Genomic DNA, 23617 nt, shown 5'->3' on the forward strand with positions numbered 1-23617 from the left:
ATTACCACTCACTTTATATTTAACGCAAAAACAATCAATTTTAGCTACACATGCTTATCAATATTACAACACATGCTTGCAAATCAATATTTACCGGCGACGTGTACAAAAAATATTTAATTCAGCCGTAAAAATTCTATCTTACTCTAGCGAAAATTGCGGAGATATAAGAGTGCCGAATGCTTTTTCACTCGCACTTATGGTTTGTTTTTGTTCAGGCCTTGATTAAGATAGACTTAAGACATATTTTTTAATGTGGTGGTTAAAATTATTGTAACTCGTTAACCAGTTTCAAACTTCGCGGTTGAGTTTCCGTTAATGCTAATTTCATGTAATTCTCAACATTTAATCTGTTTCTTATTTTGGTTTTTTAATAAAGAAACGTTGAAAATTTACTCTCTCAGAAATATGTAGAAGAAAATAGTAAAAAAAATCGACAGACAAGCATGGTAACATTTGAATATGACTGATACATAGCACACCATAATAAAATTGATACAGAAGTTTTTCATCACATAAGTTACGTGCCGATTAATCGTTTTGTTGTTCCAAGAAATCATCTTGTACTTTGTCTGGAATGCTGGCTACATCAAGGGAAGTAGAAATGGATGTCGTACCAGTATAGATTTTTCTTCTGTCAGCTCATGGAAATAACGTGGCGACCCCACATAAAAACCTTGCCGACCTCACTCGGTGTCGCGATCCATAGGTTGGGAAACCGTGTACCAATAAATCAACACCATATATAAATTTCGTTTATATTGGCGATTATCGTGTAATTTTGAATCAACGCATTTTACCATAATTTATAGATCATGGTTTCTCAAAACTTTTAGTTTTAACGTATACGTACGTTTGCTAATAATTTTAATTATTTTTTTATTATTCAATGAATCATACACCAGGCTTTATGAATGTCGTGTCTGAAAATTTGTACTTATGCAGTAAAATAACTCGTTATATATAACACATAACTAACTTCACCGTAATTCCTGCCAAATTATATGAACTTCTAACAGAAACGTCTACTTTAGGCTACTAGCTTTAGGTAATCAAAAATGAACAAACACTATAGGCATTTAAACTAAAAAAGCCAAAATAATATATTTTTATTTAGATCTTTAAAAATCACAGTCTAAAGTTTAAAGATCAAATTGGTGTATCAAAAAAACAACCGGGATATAATCAAAAGACAGAAGAAATACAATCATATCTGATATATTTAAATAAACTTCTGATAGGTCAGGGTTGGCGAACCTTTTTACGTACGCGTACCAAAATTTCCAAAATAATATTTTTTGACTGTCTGACGTGCCGAGCAGTTTTTCGAGTAGTTCGAGCAGGAAAAACATAGTTAATTAAACTAATAAGAAATCTCTGCGATGCGGCTTCTAAAGAATAAAACCTAAGGACCGATTTATGCAATTTAAACTAATTACATTGTTTATTCTTGAAGAGTATCTGCCTGTTATTTTTTATACAATGCAATCTGTCATTTATGCGTCATTTATTTTAAAACCGAGTAAAACACCCACTTTTAATATTATATAATTATATTTAGATATTTGTAAAACTTTTTGTAAAAGGAAATATTATTTTAATAATATCTATTTTTTCTCATCAACATAAAACATTCGCGTGCCATACAAAATCATCTCGCGTGCCACTGGTGGCGTGCCATAGGTTCGCCATCCCTGTGATAGGTGCTCGTAAGTATCAAGTCGTACCGATGACGGCATCGACGTTTGATACCAACCAATATACAATAATTACCATGCTTATTGAATCGAATATAATTTTATTAACATTAGGTACTGTCTGCAATGCTCCACGAACAACGCGTTATTTTTTTATCGCAATGCTATACGGCCACCTCTTTCCGCTAAGTGTGAAGCTTATGGTGAACTGTGCTGCGGCGAAATGTAATACGAATAATTTATATGTAACCTATAAATGTAAAATTAATTAGTTGGTTATTGAAAACACATTGAACACCACAGAGCATTACTAGATATTTGATTTTTTTTTTGAAAATATTGTTTCACTAATTACTTAAGGCTATACTTCAGTTGGGGCACGGTCTAAAACGATCGTGACTACGCGACGCGAAGATTGTGCAAACGACGCTTGCAGAACAACACATAATTTGTCATAAAAATTCAACATGCGTCCAATTAATGTTATGTTTATTGTTATATTAGTAATAATAATAATATATTCATTGACATGTTTTCTTTTTCAAGTAAATGAGTAACGTTTTTTAGTCATCTTTACACGATTTAAGAATTAATTCCCCCATCGCCATCACAAAACACATTGACGTGTTCACAGCAGTGTTGGCAGCCAGTCCAAAATTTCGTCGCATCTATAATTGAAAATTATTTGCCGATTCACTGAAGTATGCTCTTAATATTACATCAAATTTTGGCATAGCACGTAAAATACGATTTATATTTTTCTTAACTCCTGGTTATGAGGCTGCTCGAAGCTAGTTCTAGCCTAATCGCTAAAGGGGGTTAATTTAGTGGATATTACTGAGTATCTAGACAATGGCGAAGGGTGGAGGTAGGCTCTTAAGATCCGCCATAAATAGTGCACACTAAGCTTTGTCAGTCATTCATTTAACTAAGACTACAATTTTGCAGATGGTTTTGGGTAGTTTTTAAAATTCAATTAAACCCTACGAAAACCTACGATAGGTAAAAGTCAACAAATACTCGTCTATCTATAAAATATCTAAAATGATGCCATTAAATCATACATAATTTTGGATATTTTATAGATGGAATGATATTTTTTATCTATTATAGTTTGGTTTAGGCAGGGCTTAATGAATTTAAAAAAATGAACCGACATTCGACAATAATATGTGTAATATGTATTCTTAATCCAACGAAAACCAATAAGTATCCACAATTTTGTCGGATCGCCCAAAATATACCAAAACTATAATGGATTGGTTTAGGTAGGGTTTTAATTGATTTTTAATACCAACCAACACTAGCTGTAAATTGTAGTCTTAGTTCAATAAAACAAATACGTATGATTAACTATGTTTAATGTGAACGTGAACCATTTATGGCGGATCTTAACAGCCTACCTCCACCCTTCGTCACTGGTATCTACATAAAAATATAGAGATGTCGATAAAAGTAAAGATGAAATTTATGTTGATTTTTTTCATACATATCATTTTAACGTTCATTACAATGTTCAAGGACATACGAAAAAATAATGTACATATTATAAGTTGATGTGAAAAAAATCTACAAACATATTTGAGCTTTTTTCGGAAAATATTGACAAACGAAAATTGTGAGCTAGATGTTAAATTCATTGAACATAATAATTCTCAATAACTGGAAAATCCACTTGACGATGTCAAATTTATCCTCATATTTTATAAATATGCATTCCTAAAAATAAGAAATTTTGACGTTAATTCTCTAATGGCATAAATCAACTTATTGTTATATTTTCCTGATATTTAAAGCACTACGTAGGAGATGTGTGAGAAATTATACTGTTAATATTCTTCTTCTTTGTGGGGCCCCTTGGGTCTAGGACGATTTGGCACCGCGAACTGGCCTCCGCCGATTGGCCTCCGGTAATTGGCCGCCGGTACAATCGGACGCCGGCCCAATTGGACGCCGACCCAATTCGACGCCGACCCAATTGGCCTCCGGGAGATTGGACGCCGCAGAGTTGAATTAAATGCGCAAAGGAATAGACGTACGTTACGATTTGTTGGAGTAAATAAGCAAGTCAGTTTAATATGCTTCTATCTTCTCAGTAGTTGTACCTTATACATTTTGCGCTTGACACATTTTTAATATAGATTGAGAATAATTATTATGCCTTATGATGTTTATTAAAAGAAAATAATTCTTGCCTCGCTAAAACTTAAAGATGTGCATAATCAATTAATTTATTGTCTATTCATGGGTTCTTATTTATATTTACAACAAATATTAAAAAATAATGTTAGATGTTAGAATGAAAATGACATTATATTTCAGCGTTTTATCGACTTAATATTATAATAAAGCTTAAACATGTATATTATTATGCATAAATGCGTATTTTAAGATAGTATGAAATTACAAACAAAATATTAAGTAAGTTATCTGCTAAGTATAAATGTTTCAGTAGTTTGATTGATAAACTACTTAGGTACTGGGTGCCGGACGAAATCCCGAAGGCCGAAATCCCGAAATTCGGGATTTCAGCGTTCGGGATTTCGGTATTCGGGATTTCAGCTTTCGGGATTTCGGCTTTCGGGAACTAGGCTTTCGGGATTTCGGCCTTCGGGATTTCGTCCGGCACCCAGTACCTAAGTAGTTTATCAATCAAACTACTGAAACATTTATACTTAGCAGATAACTTACTTAATATTTTGTTTGTAATTTCATACTATCTTAAAATACGCATTTATGCATAATAATATACATGTTTAAGCTTTATTATAATATTAAGTCGATAAAACGCTAAAATATAATGTCATTTTCATTCTAACATCTAAGATTATTTTTAATATTTGTTGTAAATATAAATAAGTACCCATGAATAGACAATAAATTAATTGATTATGCACATCTTTAAGTTTTAGCGAGGCAAGAATTATTTTATTTTAATAAACATCATAAGGCATAATAATTATTGTCAATCTATATTAAAAATGTGTCAAGCGCGAAACGTATAAGGTACAACTACTGAGAAGATAGAAGCATATTAAACTGACTTGCTTATTTACTCCAACAAATCGTAACGTACGTCTATTCCTTTGCGCATTTAATTCAACTCTGCGGCGTCCAATCTCCCGGAGGCCAATTGGGTCGGCGTCGAATTGGGTCGGCGTCCAATTGGGCCGGCGTCCGATTGTACCGGCGGCCAATTACCGGAGGCCAATCGGCGGAGGCCAGTTCGCGGTGCCAAATCGTCCCATTCCCGGCCCCTTCGCTGTGAATGTGAAAAAACATCTAAAGGCATGGATTTCATAAAAAAAAGAATTATTTCCACGGATAGATAATGTCGATTCAAAGATTTAATGCCACGGACTGAACAAAATCGATATGCGAGTGGTTGTTTTTGAAAGCGATTAGTTTGAAAGATATAAGTTAGAAAGAATTGATCGGAATGTATGCATGGGTAATGTTCTGTAAGGTTCCAGATGTGCCGCTAATGAAGAAGTCATACTAAGGTGTGATGGTCCTCAGAAGGAAATGTACGAGTCGACAGTCGCATGATTATCTTTTTGCGACTAGATATAATTTATTTCTTCTAATCCTAAGCTAAATTGAAATATTGCCGACAAGTTGGAACTGTGGATTTCCATCACTTGATTGCCAAATGTACGAGTGAAGTGAGTCATCAATCCTTGCGCAAGTTACGATGGTACAAAACTGATGTTAACCGTGGAAGACAATTTAATATGCTTGGCTATCGATGGAATTTGAAACATTTTCTTCAATCACCACATCACAGTAGCATCGTAACTATTTGCTTTTGTTTGCCTCCAGTGTCCATATTTCAATACTGTCAAGTGTAGTGGAAAATACTAGCGATCATATTAGACTACACTAAATTTAATGTCGCCAAGGACCGCGTTACAAACACCCGAGTTCGTGAGCAGACACAGCAGTTTTAGGTTTATCACGAAGAGATGCTTTACGTGGCTGGGAGACGTGTTCCGGATGCCGCCAAAGAGTGCGACACTTCGTACCCTTGTGGCACAGCCTCAAGGGTCCCGTCGCCGTGGCCGGCCCTCTCTCACTCTGCAGCGGTGCTACAAAAGCGACCAACGTGCTGCAGGTCTGAGATGGCGGGAGGCGCAAGAGTTGGCGATGGACCGAGGGAAGTGGCGCGAACTAATGCTTGCCTTATGCCCCAATGCTGGGTTATGACAGGGTGGAAGACGAAGAATTAAGTAATTGTTCTTTCAAATATTGTGTATCCCAGACATAGCGATTTATACCATCCTAATTTCGGGTTGATAACACTGTTTTTTTTGTAAAATATTAGCTAATTTCTAAGATAAACAAAGTCATGGACATTTTTCAGATCATTGATATCAACCTGTTCGGTTTGTCTATGACTACATATATAATGTTGTCTATAACTTGTTTGTCTTGAAGCCCGTCGGCCTAATATGTCTGATAAATATATAATTTATTCACCCCTACTTTGTAAACACATACGCCTTATCCGCTAATGTCACAACAAATTGATTAGACTATAATTTTATATATATTTAGAAGTTACATATATGCTATTTTTTAGAATTAACAAATACATTTGTTTCTCTGTTATATCACAGATAATGTTATGCGATTTTTACTAATCTGGTTAATCAGTATTGCATCTGGTGACAAGATTACGACTTCTATGAGAGCCTTATTTTGATATCAGTCATAAAACGATGACGCCATATTGTTTTAATTTTGAATACATCACGATAACAAGTTGACCACTGGCTGTCAACACCGGACATGTTCATTGACCTATTGCTTGGCAGAAGTGATCAATAATTCGGATTCATTGTCTATAATTAGCAAAAACGTAAATATTGAAATACTTATATAAGCAGTTGAATATTATATTATTTTTGGTAAAACTCATTTAGGAAATTCTGTCAAAATAATCCGAACAAAGTGACAAAATAGAAAATTTTTATAATATTATAAATAATTTTGAGTTGAATGTTTCTCCAGCCATTCCCATTCGGATAGCGAGCTCTTTCTGCAAAATGCCATCTCCCGTGATGTGTACCCCCAGGTACTTGAAGCTGTCGACGCTCTCGATGTTTTGTCCGTCGCTAATCAGGACAGGTGCTATAACACAAGTCGTTGGTTTTCTTCGCGTTGATTTTCAAACCAACGCGAGAGGAGTTGTTATGCAACCTGTCGATTGTCTCTTGAATGCCCTCGATTGAGTTGTCGAATAGGACAGCGTCATCGGCGTATTCCAGGTCGCATAGCTTCACTGTGGGGGTAACAGGTAACGGAATGTCTGGGACTCACGATTGTACTCGGATAAAACCAAATGCCGCCTATTCGACGCTTGCATTCTGACGGTGCTGATCACAGAAAAGAAGTAGTAAGTATTTCTGAGTTCCCTGGTGCTGATATTTGCGACGAATACTGGGTGTGCGGTGGTATGACTTTAGGACTAACGTGGAGATAAGAGAACGCACCAAGTAGCCTCTCATCACGCTGAAAGTGAAGAAGCGACGTTGGACCTGGCTGTGCTGCGGATGCCAGAAGAGAACTTCAACCTGGCTTGCCTGTTCTTCAAGCCGACCGGATTCCGGCGTCCTGGAAGGTCGCTAAATACAATCTACAGAGTGTATACGGTGGAGCTACGGGATGCTTTTTTGACCTGGAACGAAGCAAGAAGACTGGCGAGCGACAGGGATTCTTGGAGGCGCCGCGTGGTGTCCATATGCTCCAGTTAAGGGGCGAATATGGCCAAAGAAGAAGAATAAATAATTTAAAAAAACACTTACATACCTTATAAATATAAAGTAACCAAAGCGGCATAAAATAAAAATATATTGAACTTTAATATTTAATCATTACTTACCTACTTATTGAAATTATAGTTACGTTAGTGATCTCATAATACATAATAATATTTTAAATAAAGATTAAGATACTTACATTAAAAACATAAACCCATCTCCAATACCTACGTCTTCGTGGTTACTTGTAAATTGTACGATTTAGTAGATTTCACCGTAGCACAGTTTGCCGTGAGCTTTCTTATCTGAAAGAGATAAAATAATTACGCATTGTTCGTGGAGAATTGCCGATAATAATGATCCAATTTTATTAGATCCTAACCTAAATTAACAAATAATCTAGTATATCGGCTATTGTCAAAATTTGTTTGCCGCTGACTTCTTGTAAACCGAAAAGAACCGTGTTTCAAGTAGACATGAATTTTATCTCATTACTATATGACCCAAAGAGGTTGGACGGTTTTTAATATACGACCATATTATGTGAACGGCAAATTTCTGTGTATGAAGGGTTTTATTTGCGTTGCTTTGTCTGTCTACTTAAGGCGATGTCATTACCTACCAGAGACGAAGCTTGCAATTTGAGACATTTTTTTATAATTAACAATTTTTTCAACTGTGTTAATTAATAAATATGTATCTGAAAACATTAAAAAGGAAAACAATATTTTTAGTCAGAGATAAACTTACAATTATTGTAAAAAATGTAATAAAATGTGAATTTGTTGAATTGGACCGAATCCTATTATTACATTATATTTTATGGTCATATTTATTTTTAAAATTTAATTTATTAACTTTTATTTTTAATATATTTTATATATATTTTAAAAAACATCGATTTTTATAAAAATATAAATGTGTATAACTTGAAATCCTTTTTATTTATATCAAATCGAGCTTCAATATTGTGACCGTACTTAAATAAAATTATTACAGATACATTATATACTTATCTGAATCTGCTTTTTCCTTTATAAACTGACTTTACTAAAAATAATGTCTAAATAAGCTACCCTTAAGCTTTCAACTGAATCTAAAAAGATGCCGTCCGAAGGCAACCGTTAAGGTAAATTGATCCGTCCATGTGTAAATTCAAGGCTAGAGGCTTTGGTTTAGGTATATTTAAGTATTGTGACAACATATCGCACCGTGAGTGTAAAACCAAGGCATCTGCAAATTTTTCAATTTCGAGATTAAATGCAAAACATTTGTAAAAGTCGTGAACTTGATAATGTACAAGTGAAGTAACTGAAAGAACATGCAATATAATGTAGATATAAACTAAATATTATGGTTTTTTTTAGAAACTCTATTTCTCCTAACAAAACGAAGACTTCAAACCCTAATATACCAAAATATGTCTTTTGCATATGCCTTGGCTTTACACTCACGGTGCGATATAATATGTATATGTTGTTATCTCACCCTACCTGGCTCACCTCAAAGAGGAGGGATGACAGACTTACAAGGGTGCATAAAATAAACAAGTTAAAATAGCCTAGATAAGCGACGAATAAGTCCATTTTGATTTCTGTCCCATTCATTCATTACTCGGAATGCTATTCAAATTAATACAGTTCACCGATACAAAAGTAAGCCAAAGATGACAAAATTATTATTCACCATTTTGACAAAATTAATAGCATAAATACTTGCAACTTCCTTATTCTATGAATACATTGGTTTTCATGATCGATTTCAAAAGAAATGGCTATTCGTGTGAGGTGAGCGAGGTATTGTAATAAAATGTTATTTACAAAAAAATAATAGTTTTTATACGTCACCACGTTAAATCATAAAAGAATCATAATATGGGCATCCGCAGAGTGGAGGTTGTATTAACAGTAGATGTTAGCCATTTACTCAATCTATTAAGCCCATACTCACATTTGAAAAAACAACAAACGAATTGAGCCAGGGACTCACAAAATTATTAGCCAATGCTTTACCGTGGCCGTACTAATAAAGTAATATAGAGTCTGTTTGTCTATTTTTTGGTTATAGCTGAAAACCGGAATCTTTTGGGAACCGTATGTGTATCAGTGGCGAAGGATTGAGGGAGGCTGTAAAGATCCGCCATAAATAGTGAATACTAAACTTTGTCAGTCATACGTATTTGTTTTCATTGAAATAAAACTTACCGATGGTGTTGGTTAGTTTTTAAAATTTAATTAAACCCTCCGAAAACCAAACCATAATAGATAATAGTAAAAAAACACTCGTCTATCTCTTCTTCTTGGTCGTGCATTCAAAGCTGAGGATCGTGACCACATTTGAATTTCGCCATCCTTTGAGCGACCAAGACTTCTCGATATTCCGCTTCTCTCAGGGCAGAATGGATGGTGCCCCCAGTCAGCTCTTTCACTTGGTCGCTTCAGCGCGCAGACGCTCTTCCTCTGCTTCACCTTCCCTGGCGGCTACCCAAAACTACCAGTCTCTCCAGGTTGTCCGGTCCGCGCCTGATAATATGTCCAAAAAAACTGCAGAATTCTTCTCAGACATATTGTCGAGAGCCGTTCCTTTAGCCTTCCCTTCAGAGTCCACGACCCGACTCCGTATAGAAATATTGAGAACACTAATGTTTTCACAAGCATCATCTATAGAAAATCTAAAATTATGCAATTAAATCATACAACACTTCGATTATTTTATAGATAGAATAAAAATTTTACCTGTTATAGTTTGGTTAGGCAGGGCTTAATGAATTTAAAAAAATAATCAGCAATATGTATAATATGTATTCCCGATCTGACCATAAAAAAATAAGTATGAATGAAAAAGTGTCAATTGAAAAAAAGTGACAATTTTGTCGTATCACCCAAAATATACCATAACTGTTATGGTTTGGCTTAGGCGGGGTTTAATTTAGGGCTGATCTTAACAGCCCACCTCCACCCTTCGCTACTGATGTGTATCATGACCGGGATGATTTGGTCACCTTATAAACATGGCTTCAGCGACACGTGGGCGTATGCAGGTAGACATTCAGTATCTTGATTCATTCTGTTAGATTTATGCGTAGGTACTATGTGATCATTCGATGACTTTTTGCAGACGGTAATCCTTGATGTAATAAAATATTTATTGTATTTTATTAATTAGTATAGTTAATACTTTAATCAAGTACGTTATTATATAGGTCTGAGACTGCGTATGGTACGTTGTTATGTGCTCTCAATTCTCTTATATGTTATGGAAGTATGGACGCTAAACCAAGAGATGTCACGGAGACTTGAAAATTTCGAGATGTAGCTGTATAGATGCATCCTCAAAATTCCTTGGACTGACCGGGTGACAAATGTTGAAGTTCTCAATCGAATGGGGAAGGACCGAGAAGTTCTACGTAGTATCAAAACCAGGAAACTACAGTACCTCGGCCACATTATGAGAGGACAAAAATACAGCATTCCCCAACTTGTCATTCAAGAAAAGATCAATGGGAAGCGTAGCAGAGGACGGCGCCGCATTTCGTGGCTTAAGAACCTCCGTGATTGGTATGGGTGCAGCTCCACTGAACTGTTCCGGGTAGCAGACGACAAAGATAAGATTGCCTTGATGGTGGCCAACCTCCGCTAGGGGATGGCACAATAAGAAGAAGAATTATATTATGCATTAATATTTTTGTACAAAAACAAAAGATAATAATATATAAGAAAACAAACTTTCAAAAAACGAACTCTAGTACTGACAAAACAAAATTTATGCTATGTTTTATAGTTAAGCAATAAGGATTAAAATATAACTACGTAATTTTAATTATGACGCAATAATTATAAATCTGCCATGGTCAAATATTTGGGCAGTATTTATTATTGCATAAGTTTTAACCTAAAACATATTTTTGTCTATCCATATCAATCAATCGATACCGTCAGTGATGATCAACCCACGGCTCGGGATCATTTTCTGCGGCTGATGGATGCCACAAATTTTAAAGATAACATAATAGTTACTGTACACGTGCAAGGATTTATCCGTGTCCGGAAATTTGTACGTATGCAGTTCGCCGTATCACACTTCACCGTGAAATGTTGTATCGGAAATATATGATCGTATATTAAAGACCGTCCAAGCTTTTTGGGTCGTATAGTATTGAGATTATCATGTCTAAATAAAACACGGTTCTTGTCGGTTTACAGGAAGCCAGCAGCGGACAATTTTTGAGAATAGCCGATATACTGGATTATAAAATTGTTAGGTTAGGTTATGTTAGGTTAGGTTAGGTTTTCATTCTTGAATTCATGAATTTTGCCAAAATCGGTCATGGAAATTGAATTAATGTTCATATTGAATCTAATAAAATTGGAGACCGTAGAGTATACGGTCATCTCTTTCCGATAGAAAGCTCGCGGCAAACTGTGCTACGGTCAAATGTTTTACGTACAATTTACATGTAACCCGACATTTTTTTATCAGATTTTTTTTTATATATAGAAATGCGATCTCAACAATTTTCTTTTTCCTACCTATTTAATTTGGTCCTCGCAAAAAAAAAGTTTTCTCGTCACTGTAAATATAAAAATATAGACGTAAGTTTAGTAATAAGTTATAAAAAAACGTTTTAAATATTATTGCAGTCATCTTATATTTTCATATATCATCTTATATTTATTGGTATTTATATTAACATTTTAGAGTTCTTATCTGACTGAATGTGTGAATGCTCTGCATAAGTTTTATTATTTATCTTTGCTGATTTCTAGTATATAAACTCATTCTTATATCACTGTTTTTTTTTTTTTTTTTATATTTATTAATTCTGTAAATATTTTATTAATAATATTGTTTTATTTTATCACGAAATAAATAAACTAAATTGCGAATAGATAATCACTCATCTTGAGTAAACAATCTCAAAAATACGTCAGATATGTTAATTTTGTCGAAAGATAAATACGAATCATTTCGAAATAATTCCAAATTTCGGTAATGTGTTATGAAGTTAACACGGATCAAGTGTCAAAATCCACACACGTAAATATGTAAATGCAGAAGTTATGGCAGGAAAATGGCGGACGTTCCAGACTGCGTTTGATTAAATACCCAATCGAAATTAGTTCACTTCGGATTACTGATCCCGATAAAAAAAAAATTAGAATGAACTAAAAAAGCACACGAATAAATTTAATATAAACTAGGGACACAATTGCGGTTTTTGTTGAATTGTAACTATTTTTTTTCAATGGATACGTAATTTTATTGGATTTATGTTAATATGAATTTAAAGTGCATTGTGAGGTTTACGTTGTTGTATAATGGAATTAGGTTAATATAATATAATGTAATAGTATAATAGAATGGTTGTATAATGGAATTAGCAGAACTGCTCGTAAACTAAACAATGTTTTTGTTGATTTTGAAAATGTTTTACTGGAGACGAAAGCCTTGGAGACGAAAAAGGTTATTAACATTATTTTTAAATTGATAACGACGAATTGAATGTCGTGTACGTTGAATCAAAACCATGCAAAATAATTCGAGAAACCACCACCGGAATAAATGATTTTGAAATTAATTGGTAAACATGTGACGATTCTAATGCTGATTTTCCCTCTTTACTTGCCATTGGATTACTTTACTTGGATTGTCAAAACCCAGAAATGCAACCATCCTCCGTACAAAGTCAAGGTTGTTCGTAGTAAGTTCCTTTACTCTTTCGCTCGTCTTCCGCTGAACCTTCCCTGGAGGTTGCTCAAAACCACCAGTCTTTATAGTTAATTCAATCCGCAATGAATAATGTTTTCGAAAAATAGCGCGTCTCGGACATATCGTCGTTCCTTTATCATGAGTCTCTGGATAATTGATTAATTCGTCTTGAATTCTGTCCAAGAAATACAAAGCATTCGGCACCGACACCACGTTTTTAAGGCAACATTACCTTTCGCTCCCATGTTTCTAGGGTCCATGATTCAATACCGTACGAATATAACGAAGAATATAAATGTTTGCACAAGCATTATTTTCATGATAATTGAGATTCCTTAACCCTTCTATAATATAATGAACATGAATAATTTGAAAATACCTCAGATATAGAACCATTAGAAAAATTATAAGTTTTGAAAAGAATACGATGCTCGACGATATTTGAACCCGTATAACCCCTGAAAAGATCGACAGAATTATCATCAGCCGGGGACGATCCACTGCTGAATAAAGATATCATTCAGCTTCTACCTTTTTTCTCTGTCCCTAATCTTTCACTACAATTTACACTTTCGCTAAAATCAAAAAACTACTCGTTTTGTTAATGTAAAAGATAAAAAAATCGGCGTGTGTACTTATGTACACGCGTTAGAAGTTATACTTCTTTGTTGTAACATAACAAAAACTCATCTTTGCCATACAGCGGTTATAATCGATTCAGAAGTGCCCATGATGAATTAATAAAAAAATCAAATTTTATTGGCGTGTTATTATGATTATATTCATTTCGGTCTCAAGGGTATTCTATCGATATAGGTACCGTCAGCAATAATATTATGTATGCGAATAAATTGCGGAATGTACCTACTTTGGAAGAAAAAAAAATCTCAAAACGTGTGTTTGCAAAATTTAGCAAACCGCTATTTCGACCATCTTTGCTTAAACAGATGACTATACAACTATTTTCGTTAACAATAATAATTTATTACAAATCAAAAGTAAAACCTAATTTAATGGTTTAACTGAAATGTGATATTGGCTTTCGTGATGAAACATAATAGATAATTATTAATTATTATTGTCTTCAATTATTATAAACCGCTAATAAATAAATTGACATGGAATACGCGACAAATATTATCCTAAACTGTAAAAATATGTATTTTTGTGTATGAAGTGTCTAAACATTGTAAATTTACAACATACCGTTGTTTGAATTATTTACCAACTCAACCATTCACAACATTTATTTATTTATTGATATATAATTTTACTCATAAATAATCTTCTTTCTTCTTCCACCCTGTCACGTCCCAACATTGGGGCAAAGGGCAAGCACAAGTTGGGCGCCACTTCCCTCAGTCCATCGCCAACTCCTGCGCCTCCCGCCTTGTCATGACATGACATAAATATAATATTTATGTCTGGCATGACATAAATAATACTTACATAAATATAGCCTCAAATCTTAATAAATAATCATAATAATAAATTGCGTTGCATCGGCGCGCGCAACTTCCAACACACACCAAAGGCGTTACATCGACGTCACACGCCAAAAATACACTCGATCTGTTTTCCCAAACACGCCAAAAGAAGTATAACTTCAATAAAGGTTTGTTATTTATTTAACATTGATTACCTTATTATGTAATTGAGTCGTCCAAATCATCTTGTTCAGTTTTGACCAAAAATTAACTTTAAATAATATGCATTTTTATTCCGCAATCAAAGTGGCACACACGTCATGTTCTATAACATTTCCTAAACTAGTCTTTTGCAGTCAGTATAACGGTTGAAAAATATCATTCCAATTTAAAATGCATCTTGTCCGTCTGGTGGCAATTTTTAAATATCATCTTTTCCATTGTTCCCGAGTGAGTATTTTGAAACATTCGCTCAATACGGGAAATATAAACCTCGGTCCGCAAAACTTTCAAGTGTAAGCTCTCTAGTTAAAATATTAAAAGCACCCGCCCAATGGACGAAGAAAAAATGATAATTTATTCTATGTAAAGGTTATATACTCGTTATTTGTGAATATCTCAAAACAAAACAAAATGAACAAGGTGAATTTTTGAAATAGACGCCTCGTATATCAATAATAGAATACTCTATAATCTATATCGTGGGTTAAAGAACAAATTATTGTAATATGTCCAAATAAAATTAACATTTTATCTACCGTGATTTGAAAATTTACATGAGTGGTAAATTGAAACCGATATAATATATTTAAGGTCGTGGCCTAGTTTATTATGTAATCTGATTATTTGATAATATTTTTAAGTTTCGTATTTCAAAAAAATAGTTTGGATTATCGATTTTTTAGCCGTTAAAAAATGAGTATGAATAAGAAATCAATGATAGGATACAAATGAATTTAGTTTTTGTTATTGTAAAAAAACATGGTTTTAAGTTAAGTAAAATTAAATAAAACATAATATTGTTATGCATTTAGTACATTCATATTATTAGAAATAATCTTTTTGCACTATATTAACACTATTATAGTACTGTACATGTGCATGGATTTACTTGCAGCAATAGTGTGTATTTTAAACTGTTTACACGCAAAAGTGCTGACTGTCTGACAGGTCGTGAAAATTGGTTAACCTCAAAATGAGTCTGCGCGGTGTAGTTCGTTTTTTACTGGCAGGTTTGCCACTATCGTTTTACTGCGCAGGCGCAGATAGATTTAGGTTTCGGGAATTCCCCGACGGTAATTCTCGAGGAATTTTCGAGATTTTCGATCCCGAATCTCGATAATTGAAATTTTTAACACTAACACTAAATCTCGAGAATCTTTTCTCGGGATTTCTTTATTATCAAATATTAATTGAAAAAAAAACGATTTTTCTATATGAAAAAGTGCACAGAAAATACAAAACGTTCAAAGACTGATCATGGTATTTAACACAATTAAGTCAACATCGACTCACAGTGAGCGCAATTTTTCAACATCAGGGAATTTTGTGTCTGTCTTTTTTGAAATTCTAAAAAGTAATGTTTTGAATTATTTTTGTTTTCCTACTTCTATTTGTTTGTCTTTTTACTTACATAAATGAAAAAAAACATATTTTTTGGAATTTGTCTGTTTTTACACTGATTTTAGGATTTTTTACAGTTTTTTTTAAAATTTCCCGATATCTAGAGAATCCAAAATTACATTATTTCGGGAAATCCCGAATCTCGAGATTGAGATTTTATCGAGCCAACTCTAGACGCAGATATAAAACAAATCCCAACTGTCACGTGAAAATTCAGAAGCCTCCGAACTTTTTTGATTCATGCATGCAATCTTGCAACTTGCATGATAATAGATGTTTACACGTGCATTTTTGTGTTATAGCCGCGATGATACGTATTGTCAGCAGTAAATCCATGCACGTGTAAACGGGGTATTAGTTTGCTATTAAAAAACCTCATATAATGATTAATTACTTAATAATTGAATTGAATTTTTCGTGATAGCTCTGAATTATAACGTTTTTGAAATAAAATTGAACATTTTTTAAATTTAAAACAAGTATAAACACATAATTTGAAATACCTCAGAAACATAGATATTAGAAAAATATTATTGAATGAATTTTGATACGGAATGATACTGCGTACATTGAATTCCGATCAAGTGTTGTACCAATTAGGCCATCTGTTCCATACACAATCACGACGAAATTAACCAATATAAAAGCATTATTTAATTTCGTTAAAATTTGTGACCAGCTTTTGTATGTATTACAATGATGTCCGGTGTCAGGATATCTTAAAATTTAAATCTTAACGAATTTGAACTTGTGATTTATAAATTCACAAGATGTAAGAAAGTAGCATTCGTAGACACAAACTTAGGTATGTTTATTTTGAATCAAATATTCGATAATTATGTGGATAAATTTATAGCACGATACACAATTAACTCACATGACGTAGGATTATCAAAAACTTTGTTTCGAGACCACAGTAATAATATTTTAAATTTGCATTAAAGGAAAACCCGAAATTTCGGATCGTTCTTAGAATGAATTTAAAGCCCGAAATCGTTGAATTAACAAAACTTGATTTCGAAACGATAGCAATGTTTTAAATTTATATTCAAGGAAAACTTAATTTTCTTTATGTACACACGAACTATTCATAATGGAAAATCTAGGACGTAAAATGTTCCAATTTATCGAAAATTACGAGTCAATTGTAAACTCCAAGGAAAAGTTTACCGACTATGTTAAGACGGTACTTCAGTGAAACGGCAAATAATTTTCAACTATAGGTGCGACGAAATTCCGGACTGGTTGGCAATTGGGGAGCAAAAGTAGAGCTGTGAACACGTAAATTTGTTTCGTGATGGCGACGGGGGAATTAATTCTTAAATCGTATAAAGATGACTAAAAACGTTACCCATTTAGTTGAAAAAGAAAACATGTCAATGAATATATTATTATTATTAGTGATAGAACAATAAACATAACATTAAATGGACACATGTTGACTATTTATGACAAATTATGTTTTGTTCTGCACGCGTCATTTGCATAATCGCATAGTCACAAAACTGCGTCCACGAGGAGGCAGCTCTTCCTTTTTCACTCCGACCTTCGACCTGACACGTCATCCTACTTATTGAACTGGCTAAAAGTCCAGTGCAGGAAAACAGATGAGAGTCTATCGAATGTCAAGCTCATTGAATATTATCATTATCTCACTCGAAAGATTATAATATTTTCTTATGTGTGCATTTTTTGTATGTGTTTATTTCAGATGCTCATTTTTCTGTGTGTTTCTTTAAGCTGCTCCTGGTATTATATCATATGGAAGTAGTAATAAAAATACATCGCAAACCTGGTCAAGTAAAATGTCACAGAAAAATCGGCAAATAACAGTATCTAGTTCGGCTACGTGTGTGGCTAAAACTCCTACGATAAAACATACAAGTTATAGGTCCCACAATAGAATCCGAAAACCAAGAAACTTGCCCAGCCTATTCACATCATCATGCATCGTTCTGTTGGCTTTCAGTTTCAATCAGCGCTTTTCTTTTAATCCAGAAATTTCTCAGGCGAATGCGTTTCTCTCGTGGTTCACTATCGAATATAGTAGACGTATTTCGTGACACTGTTGTTTAGCAAGGATTTATTATTACACTTAAGACGATATGTGACTTGAAACGTCTAATTCCAAAAAGCGATTGGTCAACTGTTGATAATGTCCCTTTAAGGAGGACGAAACCGGTCCAAAATTTAATTAAAAAAGTGGAATAAGTACTATAAAATAGTGTTTTATTTAAGGCTATTATACTTCAGATGGGGCACGGTCTAAAACGATCGTGACTACGCGTCACGAAGATTGTGCAAATGACGCGTGCAGAACAAAACATAATTTGTCATAAAAAGTGAACATGCGTCCATTTAATGTTATGTTTATTGTTTTATTAGTAATAATAATAATATATTCATTGACATGTTTTCTTTTTCAAGTAAATGGGTAACGTTTTTTAGTAATCTTTACACGATTTAAGAATCAATTGCCCCGTCGCCATCACAAAACAAATTCACGTGTTCACAGATCGACTTTCGATATCCGATTGTCCGAAATTCCGTCACACCTATAGTTGAAAATTATTTGCCGTTTCACTGAAGCACCGTCTTAATTAAACAAATAATATAAGCGATGTCAATATGGCTATAATTTCGCAATGTCTACAGAAGAGAGACCAGAAATACATACATTCATGATAACTGACGATCGTAATAATATGGTAAGTTAGAAACAAAAACAATGGAATAAAACATGAGCTGCCACGTAATATAACAAAGTTAATAAAAAGTAAAAAAAATATTATATGGTTATCGGGACCGATTCCACACGCTTCAATGGAACATTATCAAATAATTCAATTTCAGTTGGCAATGTGCCATTGAAGTCAATATTATGTGGAATAAGTACCAAATATTGTGCTTATGTTAATTAATAAAATGTAAGTATTTCCACAAAGAAGTACCAGTTAACACCATTCAAGAAAAAAAAATGATTAGGTTAATATTATATTAGTATAATGTTGTCTATTCAGTAAAGATACATTTCATGACAATTCTATCATTCTTGGCAGTCTCAAAATGTTTATCTCGGTTAAATCGGAAGCATCAGTTGTTTGTTGTCCCAACGTGCAGAACTAACCGGCCATCGGTAATGCCAATTGGGCAGACAATAATTGTGTCAATTCCGTGTACTTTATAAATATTAAATTTTTATACTTTTTTTTATAATACTGCTTCTATTCTTTCTTTTTTCCGTGTTATAATATGAACGCATTGAATTTGTAATTTGTAATGTTCACTATAATGTAAATAAATAATTTTCAATTTGTACATGCTTTCAATATGAAATGTGAAAAATGTACTAATATTTAATATAATACTTAATATTTTTTTTGTTATTTCTTGAAGGCGAATCCTCAACCTGCCAGAGGCACCTAGCGGAAAAATGCGAAGCTTGTAATTTTATACATGTTTTGATAATTTACAATTTAAACTGTATTAATAATTAATAAAAATATGTATCCGAAAACATTAAAAAGACAAATATTTTTTATTTTAAGTTAAAGATAAACTTACAATTAATTAAAAAAAAAGATTATAAAATGTGAATTTGTTAAAGAATCCCATCTTATTATTACATTTTTTATTTTATGGTATTTATTATTAAGATTTATTTTATCAAGTTTTATTTATATTGTATCGAATAGATTTTTGACTACATACATACTTAATTCATATTTTTTTATATTTATTTTATAAATAATAATAAATATATTGCAAGCTTCGTATTTTTTCGTAGGTAGAAGATTCGCCTTAAATATTAACATTTTCCACGAAGAAATAAATGTAAAATATAATAATGGTATTATTATTAATTTAAGTTGATATAACATAATAATTAGTGACATGCATCATTGTATTCATTGAATATACAATTATTGAGAGTAAGATATTGTAGGTATCTCTATTTCTAGAGGGGTCTTAAAAAATCTATCGATAATTTTTGACTTATACACTAACACTGTCGACCCTCCCTACAAAAGCGATCTGCGCACTGCAGGTCTTACATGGCGAGAGGCGCGAGACGTGGCGATGTACCGAGGGAAGTGGTGCGAACTTGTGCCTGCTTTATGCCCCCACACCGGGATTTAACAGGGTGGAGTAGGTACGTATGTAACACTATCTACTTTAATAATTTGCTATTAAAATGGTATCCACACTGGTCTAGTTCCCAGAGTCGCCAACTTTGTGTAAGTACGAAGCCATTTTTTTTGTATACCATGTCCGATCCTAATAAGGTTATATTATGAGCCTCCACGGAGTGGAGGTTTGTATTAACGGCCTTTTTGTTTTTACGAGAAACGGATGTTAGCCACTTGCTCAATCTATTAGGGCCATACTTTGACTCAAACACAAATTAAAAAACAATATGTGTATTTGCCAGACTCAAGATTGGACCCCGGGACCCACGGCGTTATAGGTTGACGCTTAAGCCGCTCGGCCATCGTGGGTCACAAGCCATAAGTCGCGAAAAATGCATGTTTTTTTCAATGTGTATTTTACCTCAATAGGTAGTGCGAATGGTTTAAAATATTATCCATCATAAAAAAAGTCTCTTAAATCTCCATTCTGTGGAGGCCCATATGCTCCGCTGAGGATAGAACATGGTATTTTATTAAGGTGATAATAGATTATATAAAATGGCAATGATTGTGGTATACTGTATACCAGTGGTGGCAAACCTATGACACGCGTGCCACCAGTGGCACGCAAGACACGTGCACGTCCACGGCACGCGTTTGAAGAGATACCTATAATTTAATAGTAATAAATGACAGATCGCATTGTATAAAAAATAGCAGGCAAGCAGTCTTCAAGAAAAAGCATTACGTTTAATGTAAATATATAATTGCATAGGTTGGTACTTAGATGCGTCACATCTAATATTATCACACTAACCTCATCAGGTGGCGGGGCATGCCGTGCCGCGAACCTCAAATTTTGATCGACTTACAATGCTTGAGACTACTTTAGCGAGAGAATGCCTTATCTCATCGGAGCAATTTTGGTATCAATTTATGCGTAAAGAATCAAACTAATTAATACACTAATAAAAAAAATCATTTCTACTCACAAAATATGACTGTACCAAATAAGGAACAAAAATTTGGTGAAGCTAAGTAGTAATAATGCTGGTAGACAGCTTCAAAACTGGTGGACCGAAATGTATGGCGTAATTGAAACATGTGATAAAGTTATAGGTATGTGTGCTACGTTCTGTGAGTGGTATCTAAAATATCATCATTTTTTTAATAGGATTTTCAAAAATTATTTTCTCCCCATGAAAAACTGCTCGGCACGTCAGAGGTCCCCAGGCTAGGATCTTTGAACGACCCCCCCTACCTATCACTAAGGTTAATGGCAGTCTGACGCTCTACAGTGGCGTTTTTTAAATGGTGTTCGAAATCAATAAAAATTCAGTGTATTTTTAGCGATTTTTAACACATCGAATTATGTAGTTGTCGAGTATCATCACATAATAACCAAAAATTGCATTGCACAACCATGTATTTTAAAAAGGTAATAACCTCGAAGTAAAATAGCGCCGCAGGCGACTTTTTTACTATTAGACCATATTTAAGATGTGTGTTTATCTCAATTATGTGGTCGACCTGCCACGCCGGGCCCCCCTGAACCCGGGCCCCTAGGCTAGAGCCCTGTCAGCCCCCCCCCTTGTGGGGGCCATGCGTCAGACAGTCGAAAAATAATATTTGGGAAATTTTGGCACGCGTACGCAAAAAGGTTCGCCAACCCTGGTGTTTACTATACTATTGAAATATACATAGGTACCTACAGATAAGGTATTTGCATATTATAGAATACGGTTGTAAAACCACAGTTAAGGTTTTTGTTAAAAATGGATTCTGCAAAAAACTAAATGCAATTTTCTAGAAAATTATTGTGGAATCCCATATACCTTTCGTCTTAAATTAGTGTTTATATTTACTTACTAATTAGCAAGTCTGTTCGAAGCCCAGTATCTCCGGCACGGCAGTAACCATTTTTCATGCTAAGCCACGGGGTCGTGTGTGCTTTGGAGTTGTATAATGGTAATAAAAGAAGAGACTCACGAGTTTCGACAGTCATTTGGTTACCGAACGCCTCCGACAGTCCACGCGCGGCGACATTACCGACACCAGTTAACACTCCTTACATATATTTAAATATATGTAGTACACATATATACGTGCGTATAAGACTTCCGATGCGCTATCTCTTCGGACAGATACATTATTCGATGTCCGTAGCGACGATTTCAGTGGAAAGTGCGTGACAAACAAGTGCAGGAACACATTGTGTATATTATCATTAGGTATATATAATGAATATTTTAATTATTATATGCTATTATTTTATTTATATATATATATGTGATACTTCAGTATTGAATTATTGTATTGTATTAGTTGTTTATCGGGTGACGATTAATAAACCGTAAGTTTTTATATTTTAAAAATTATTCTAATTGAATGAGGACACTTCATGGAATTTAAATTTAAATTTAATGGAATATACAAAACTTAAATCCATGTGATAGATAGAATGTTGGGATTTTGAATTTTTATTAAATAATAATTCTAAATTGTATTTAAGTCCGAATTAAAAAAAATATTTTTTTTGAAACAACCTACTTCAATTATTTTTTTAATTGTATAGATAAATGTATAAATCATATTTCAGTAGGACATAATGGTGCATAAGTTTGTCTATAAATAATTACAAGATAAAAAGAACTTTTTATATACCACGTTTTTAAATTTTCTGTTGAATCATATAAACTTGAAAATCCTATGTATTAATAAATTTAGGACAAATAAGGCAATTGTCAACAAATCATTTTTTTGCTATTTTGCAACAAACAAATATAGAATACTGAAATGTAATTTTGCTTTCCATAGTAACGCACGTATATATTAATAATTAAGTTGCTAGGACCACCCCCTTAGCAACCAATAATAGTGGATTGGATTACGGATTTCTTCCGAAAAAACTTTCCATACAGAACAGAATTAACTGACAATGAATTCAATTCTGCTTAAATATGGCTAAAAGTATTAAAAGAATGCATTGGCATCGTGTTCTGATATATTCTAAAAGTTTCAAATGTCTAGCTAGTCGGGAAGTTAGTTAAAAATAGATTGCAAGATTTGTACTGGAAAACAGCCACCGGATAAACAAGAATACGAGCTAAGAAAAACGTGGTAAAATAATAAATTACTTAAAATATGATCATTCAAAAAACCATTGTGTAATCTATTTCAAATGTGAGTTAGAATAGTTCTGCATTCAGCTGACGAATTGATATCGATTTCGGGTTATACGTCTTTCATTAAAACTATCTAAAATAACC

The 23617-nt window shown here is 33.6% G+C and overlaps 2 protein-coding genes across 2 annotated transcripts in view; one reads left to right on the forward strand and one right to left on the reverse strand.

Annotated features, from left to right (window-relative positions):
* The window catches only part of LOC147065120 (uncharacterized), a 578962-nt gene that overhangs the window by 378727 nt on the left and 176618 nt on the right, over window positions 1-23617 (reverse strand). The window lies entirely within an intron of this gene.
* LOC147065130 (fatty acyl-CoA reductase wat-like) overlaps window positions 22348-23617 on the forward strand; it is a 106912-nt gene continuing 105642 nt past the window's right edge. The window contains exon 1 of the mRNA XM_085956770.1: window positions 22348-22579. The gene's annotated coding sequence lies outside the window, so the exon portion shown is untranslated. The remainder of the gene's footprint in view (window positions 22580-23617) is intronic.

This window comes from Rhyacophila brunnea, unplaced genomic scaffold, assembly GCF_057557595.1.
Source record: "Rhyacophila brunnea isolate RB1 unplaced genomic scaffold, BYU_Rbru_1.0 scaffold_6, whole genome shotgun sequence".
Classification (NCBI taxonomy): Eukaryota; Metazoa; Arthropoda; class Insecta; order Trichoptera; family Rhyacophilidae; genus Rhyacophila; species Rhyacophila brunnea.